The sequence below is a fragment of the Fukomys damarensis genome, unplaced genomic scaffold (genome assembly GCF_012274545.1).
Source record: "Fukomys damarensis isolate Sample0158 unplaced genomic scaffold, DMR_v1.0_HiC HiC_scaffold_16, whole genome shotgun sequence".
In the NCBI taxonomy this organism is placed as follows: domain Eukaryota; kingdom Metazoa; phylum Chordata; class Mammalia; order Rodentia; family Bathyergidae; genus Fukomys; species Fukomys damarensis.
In genome coordinates, this window is record NW_022900928.1 from 115507180 (window position 1) to 115515178 (window position 7999).

Sequence of the window (7999 nt, forward strand, 5' to 3'; positions counted from 1 at the left end):
AGGAGCAAAAGGAGGCTCTGTGGAAAGCTCCAGGGAGGGCCTGGTGGAGATGGTACTCAGCCACAGTGATTACTGGCTCTTCTAAGAATACTTGATGTTGCAGATTCTGGGGTGCTGAGAAATGCTGGGGCAGAGGTGTGAAGCCAACTCCTTCTGGTTAAACAAACCACTAGTCTTGGGCAACACTGACAGGACCAGCAATAAACAGGAAGGAAGCTGCACCTCCTACCCTGCTGCCTGCCATCCTCCTGTGCCGCTCCTGGTGGGCAGGACTGGTGAAAATCCAGCTGGCAAAGGAGCCTCAGAGGTGCAATTTAAGGGATCTCAATCCCAGCATCTCAGAGCAGAGAAAGGGTGGACTTGGAGCTAAGAGGCAATAGGTTAAAAAGCTGCTTGGTCCTGTACCTGATAAAGGGAACCCTGGAAAGATGGAGGTAGTCAGATTAACCCACATTTGATTTTCATTCCAAGTCAAAGTGAGAATGGATAGAGAAATTAATAAAAGCCTTGATAAGGGGAAAATTATTATTTCAAATGGTTATGGAATATTTGAGCTGACAGTCATAGTCATACTCACTACAGTATTTTTTTAATTGTATAAAAACTGAAGACCAAGGAAAAATGCTGGGAAGATAATGGCAAATGTTTACAATAATTTCTAGGGGCTAGGATAATGACTGATTAGTTTTTCTTCTTCATATCTTTCACGATTTTCTGGCTCATCTATAATAAACATGCAATCACTTTTATGATAAAATTATTTTTCATAGTTTTCATTTGGCTTGTTGATATAAATGTTACATTGTGATTTGCTATTATATCATACCTCAAATACAGATCTGAAGAGGCCTGATAAAAAGCCTAAATTGCCCTCTCACTCATATTTTTTAAGGATGGCCAGAAATTAATAGGTTCTGTGAACTACATTCTGCAGTGTTCTGCTAAACCTCATTTACTTTCTGAATAAAAAGAGGGATATATGTTGTTTTTAATTTTAACATGAAACATTACTAATATTAATTCCTATCATTTTCTAGTTTGAAATTTTCACAAACTCTTTCCTCTGACCATTGGCATCGGAGTCCGGCTCTCTTGCGGTTGCCTATGATTGATCTTGAAAATAAAGCAGAAGTGATATACCAAAACCCTTGAAGGACATGTTTCAAAAGTTCAACAGAATTCTATTTTTGTCAGTAAAGTGCAGACAAGAAAATGAGCAGGGGATTATAATCCGGGATATTTGTACTATGATTGATTGTAGGCATCTCTGGAGAGGTTGACGCAAAGAGAAACTTTTAAAAGGAAAAAGAAGTCCACATAAGCCATTCTGCAATGAATTCATCAGTCATAGAGGGTCATCGCAGGAGTGGGGAATTACTTCTCATCAGGAAAACTGTTGCTGGGGGAAGGTCACAGAAGCAATTTATCAGAAATATGTTGTGCTGTGAGAATTCTTTTAATAGTTTTATCATGGGCATATGTGTACAAGGGCCTTCAAAGAGTCTCACAGTCCTTACATACAAGCATGAGACCCTTCTATCACAGCCTCTTGGCTATGCTTTGTTTTGAGTCTGACGTAAGTGACTCCATTTTGGCATTAGCACCCACGTTAGATTAAGATGTTTCTCTGGAAAGCATCATTGATCAATCAACCTATAGTTAAGATTTTACTGCCCCTCAGAACCAGCTGGTCTGGTCCCACACTGGGAGGAATGTCACCAATTAGGAGTCAACGTCAAGACCCTTTGCCCATATTTGAACAAGAAGAAGGTGTAGAAGGAGTAACTCTCAGGCTGTCTGGCTGGAGTTCACTGTTAAGTTTAAGTGTGTCTATTATATAGGCCTTGGTCATCATCTTGAAGCCCTAGGCAGCATTGTTCCCTCAGGATTTGAATTCCTGAAGAAATTTGACAGACAGTAGGTGCAAAGTCGAAAAAGGACAATTTAGACTAAAAGGATAGTGATGTGAAGAACCTGTTTTGTGTAATAGTTAAAAACTGTGGAGCCTCGGGGAAGCCAGTGTAACAAATAACAAGCCATGCAGAACTGAATAAGACTTATAGCCAGATATTAGAGGACACCAAAAAAATTCTGTATATAGTCAGGTATCAGGTAGATAAAAAAGAACTCTAAAACAATGAGCAGGTTGGAGCAAAAATTAATCATTGGGTTCTATGTCAGTAGAATTTAGTTTGTTATTATAGCATGACTAGCCTGCCCAAAGTTACAGTATCCATCTTTGCCAACCATTTTAATGAACCTTTGTTTAACTGTCCTCTACTGAATCTGAAAGAGTCAAAACACACCATTATTTCAGTAATTCAGGGCAGGGAATTAGATATATCAATAATTTTCTTCATTTAAAAAATTTAATACAGTATACTGCATTTTAGTCAAGACACAAGCTGTGCTATATTCTTTTGAATAATACATTAAATTTGGGGCTTTTATATTTCTTCATTCCATCATTAGTTTTAAAAATCTTTCTGATGAATGCTTAATGTATTACCTCCGTGAATATAGCTGGTAAATTTCTCTTTTTCAGTCATTACATTTTAAAAATGTAGATTTCTATGTAATAAATCTGAGCAAATTTTTCATTTTGATGTTTGGGTACGTTATCTGGCAACCACAGAATAAATACAAGATAATATTCCTCTCCCTTTTAATAAATCCCTCAAGGAACAGAACTAGTAACAGGAAATTAGTGTTTAAAAAAATCAGACATTGCATGGCTGTGAAAAGAGAGCTCTCTAAGGATAGGACTACTGTGGCCATGAATTAATGAAAAACTATTCAACTATTTTCTTTAAATCAGTCTTTCCCCTAAAGCTTGTATTTGTATTCATTCAGACTGCTAATGATCAGCTTTATTCAAACTTGTTATGTGAGCTCTTTTTCTTTTTTGATCATTCCATTTTTCCAGGTGCTCCCATCAGGAGGGTGTATTTAAGAATTGTTTTTACTGAGTGTGGACCTTTTCAAGAGAACCGGCAAACTAGGCAGCTTTGAAGCTGAAGTGTTTTCATCAGCTGGGAGCAGTAATCTAATTCCTCCACCCCAACCAGATTTGACCTGAGTGAACACAGCTTGCCTGTAGCACATGGACAGAATTGGAGGAGAGAGATAGGCTGCATGCCCCTAGCTGAGAAGAGAGGAGGGAGGGGAAGATAAGAACTGTGGTTTCAAATATCCTTAATGGGAAATCTCCACACTCATTTTTCACTGGAGCTGGGTTCTGCCAGAGCTTAGCTTACTGTCTCCTCTTCCCTGGGAATCCCTTTGTTTGGTCTCTCTGCTGTTTGGACTTTAGCCAAGCCATTTTTGCCTTGCCCAGTAACTCTGAGTCTGTCAGTAAAGCCCTGGAGTGACTTATAGGTCTATAATTGATAGAACACTGTCTAATTTTTGAGCAATCCAAGTTTGCCTCATATGTTCTTGATCTGAAAGGCAAGGCAAGAATAAGGACCCTTTCTTTTCTCTCTCTCTCTCTCTCTCTCTCTCTCTCTCTCTCTCTCTCTCTCTCTTTCTCTCTTTCTCTCTTTCACCAGACATTTTATCAGTATTTTTATTGTTTGGTTATGCAGACTGAAAGCAAACCAACATATTTTTAAAAAGCAAGGGGACCAGAAAAGGAACATTTTAGTGGTTTCTTATTTATGAGTATGGAGGACCTGTCACACTGAGCCCTGGAATGATGTTAATTAGCTGCATGACTGAAATGCCTTGTCAGCATGGCACATGAGAGACATGCCCTCTGATGAGTGAGCAGTCAGGAAGGGGAGAAGCTGAAGATGTGGGGAGGGCCAGCTGCAAACACAAATCATGCTGCTTATTTTTTCCTACATCTGCATTTTGCCAACAAAAGGTAATTCATAGAGTACATTTCTAATTCTTGCTTTATAAAAGCTGCTGAAAATGCAGACACTTTTTGACTTACCTGTTGGGATCAAAAAACCCATTGTAAGTTGAAAATACATTTAACACATCTACTCTGTAGAATATCAGAGCATAACAACAGAGTACCCTGCAGAGTATCAGTTATCCACCCTCAGGGTTGTGTGGCTGACTAGGAGTTTAGCTCACTGCTGCTGCCCAGCATCCCTGGAGAAGCTTGGACCACATATGGATATCAGTTGCATGGGAAGAGATCAAAATTCAAAATTTGCCATATGATTTCTACTGAAAACATATTAATTTTACAACATGACAAATTCACAAATCTATTAGATCAAACCATTGTAAGTTAGGGACAATGTGAACTAGTAAAGCCTTGTCTTCAATTTTTGTCTGTTGATAATGCAGCTCCTGAATGCAAGAAATAGGAAGAGTAGAACCAGTTTTTCATTTAACATGAAAGGAGATTCCTTTAAGAACTTAGAGTCACATAGAAGTGGTCTTAAGACAGGCCAAACCACAGTTCATTCCAGGAATAGTAACTGAGCACAGCAGGTGGTGCAGTGGTGAGACAACCGTGTTGAGAGGAGGTTTCTAATTGTTGGGGGATGTACAGAACCACAGTCTGTAAAGGGACCAAAGTCAGGTCCATCTGCACAACCTCCATGTCTTCAGCAACAGTGATCCTCCTTGTCTAAGACTCTAGTCTGTACCCAAAATGATGAACAAAATGCTGAGTTCTTTGCAGAAAGGCTACTTACAATAAGAAAAAGAAGCTGCCTTATTCTTGTCCAAAAGCAAGAGGACCCTCATTAAAAGTGCCTGGTGCTATCTAGGTGCCATGCCTGAGGATGGAGGCACAGAGCTGGGTAGAGGCCACTTCTGGAATAAGGCTGAGCAGATGCCCTGGAAGCAAACCAGGAAAAGATCAGACCTTTTCCATCTGAAGACAAATACCGAATGCCCCAAGCAACATCATGCAGCACAAATAAGAGAAGATGTTAGATTGCTGGGAAGTTTTACTGGCTGGATCTCCCACTACTTTCCAATACTAAAAACTCCTCTCAAGCCAACAGGGTTTGCTTAGTTTCACATGCATGCCTTGCACTTTCATGGACACAATTACACTTGAAATCATATTATTCCCCTCACTTACGTGTCTCCATTCTCGGCCCCACTTACTAGAAAAAGCCTATTCCTACCTCCTCACCCAAAAGTAGAATTGCCCAAGTCTTTGGGGTCTGTCCATTTGCTTGACAATCTTCTACCACAAGGTGCTGTTCTTTTTTTTGTTTTCTTTTCTTTTTATTGAGTTTATTGGTACAATCTAAGTTACAATACAGTTACATTCATTATTAGAATCCTGTACCATTGCATGATAGATCTTGATTCTCATTTTTTCCCATTGTCCCTGCCCTCCCTTCACCCCTTCCTCCCCTCCCCATTTACAAACACTTTATTTTCAATTTCTCATATTTTTTTCCTCTCCCTTATTGCCTTTCCTCACCCTTCCCACCTTCCCCACACCTTTAGCCCTTTACTTCCTACTTCACATTATTAATTATCTCATTAGGATCCTGTGTACTGTAATAGTTTTTCACACCAGAGAAACTATTCAGTATTTCAGTTAAAGAAATCTCTGTATGAACATTAAAAATAGGGAATCCTAAAATAAAACTACAAAGGAAAGTAAAAGAGAAAAGGTAATGATGTAAGATTAAAATAATCCTTAATTCTGAAGATGAAAATGGTCCCCGAACATATTTAAATTACTTCTTGCTCTTGTAGTCTTATTCTTTTTTCATTTAGAGAATACTTTACTAGTTTCTGTAATCAAAAACACATAGATATGACCTTACATATTTAATATAGTGTGTTACCCCTGTACAAATGAAAAACATTAAATTAAAAGTAAAATTTAAATTGAAAAAAAATAACATTTCTAGACCAATATGGCTGCAAATTTCTGTACAATGCCAACTCAACACTGTAAATTGGAATAACTTTTTCCAAAGTTGACAGCACAGTTAGTTTCCAAAAATTCAAATTATATATATGCATGTATATATATATATTTATATTTATATAAAAAGACCAATAATAGCAGTATGTCATGCATCAATAGCAGCAACAGCTTTTCCAGGTTCTGCAGTTGTCTGAACAAAATTATAGACATTCAGCACATTCCATTAAACAAACAAAAAAAGAGAAAAAAAGATTCCAGAAAACAGCAAAGTTCTGTGGCTGTTGTGGTACCTGGCACCATTTTTTTTTTTTTTTTAGCATCTTAATCATCATCTGGAAAGAGAACATTCAAGAGTAATATTAAAAGTAGCTCTGATAAAGCACAGTCACTACTATGTATCATAAAGCAGGTACAAGATATTTTACATTCACAGAGGTATGATAGAGTACTGTCCTACATCAATAATACTAGAATCAGTTTTGGTTTGAAATTTGCTTTGTCTGCAAATAAGATTGCTACCCCTGCTTTTTTCTGGGTCCTGTCACATGGAGAATTGTTTTCCATCCTTTCACTTTCAGTCTATGGGCTTCTTTTTGCACTAGCTGTGTTTCTTGTATACAACATATTGTTGGATTTTGCTTCTTATTCCATTTTGCCTGTCTATTTCTCTTGATTGGTGAGTTGAGGCCATTGACATTGATGGTTATAACTGATATGTACTGATTTATTATTATCATGTTATTGGCCTTTTGTTGACTCTTTTTATTTTTTCACCTTCTCCTTTTAGTTTCTTGCCTTGCCTATTTGATTTGCTCTGTTGGGCTTCATGGTGTTGTTGCCTTCATTGTCTTTTTCTAGGATCTTGTTTAGAATTGCTTGTATTGCTGGTTTGCTATTTATGTAGTTTCTCTGGTGTTCTTTGTCATGGAAGTATCTTATTTCCCCATCCATTTTGAAAGAGAGTTTTGCAGAACACATCAGTCTACATTGGAGGTTGTTTTCTTTTAGGACTTGAAATACCTCACTCCAGGTTCTCCTTGACCTAAGGGTTTGTGTTGAAAAGTCTGCTATAATTCTGATGGGCTTTCCTTTACATGTGATTTGTTTCTTTTGTCTTACTGCTTTTAGTATTTTGTTCTTCTGTTGGGTTTCTGGGTTCTTGATTATTATATGTCTAGGTGTAGATTTGTTTTGATTGTGGCTAGTTGGGGGTCCTATATGCCTCAGTTATCTGAAGGTCAAATTCTTCCCCTTTGTTTGGTAAGTTTTCAGTCATTAATTCTGTGAACAGCTTTTTTAAGTCATTTGTATTTTCTCCTGCTACTTCATGGTTTCCTATCAGTCTTATGTTATTCTTCTTTGCATCATCTAGGAGTTGTTGGATTGATTTCTCATGATCCCCTACTGTTTTTAAGAGACCTCTCTTTTCCTGGTCACTAACTGCAATCTTATCTTCTATATCTGAGAGTCTATCTTTGCATTCTTTTATTCTGTTGCATACATTTTCAATGGAGTGCTTAATATCTGGGATATCTATTTGAATCTGTTTTATGGATTCCATTTCTCTCTTATGTTGAGAGTTTATTGTTTCCATTTCTTTCTTATGCTGGGCCTTCATGGCTTCTATCCTGGTCCTGAGCTCATCTATTTTTTTCTCAGTTTCTGCTCTAGAGTCTCGAATCACGACTTTCATTTTGCTCACTATCTCTATGGTTATCTGGGAAATTATTTCTATTTTGAAATTTTCTAGAGCCTGACTGACCTCAGGCTGCAAGGCCCAGATTGAGTTCCCCAACTTTTTGAACAGTTGAACTCCATACCATTCTACTACAGGTTTGCAATGCCCTTTCTTTAAAGATATTCAAAGTTGGGAACTCAGAAAAATACCCTTTATGACAAGCTCTGCCTCTACAGAGTGGGTCCAAAGACTGGCACAAACAGGAGGTCTGAGAATGCATGGCAGGGGGGTTATGTGGTTTCAGGGTAGCCAGTGCTGCTACCTTCCTGGTGATGGAGCGATGGTGGCTGGGGTGGGAGAAGGTGTGGCTCTTCTTCCCGTGGTGGATCAGGGCACATGCTACCCTCCTGGCCCTGGAGCAATGGCCACAAGGTGATGTTCTTTACCTTGTTGTCTTA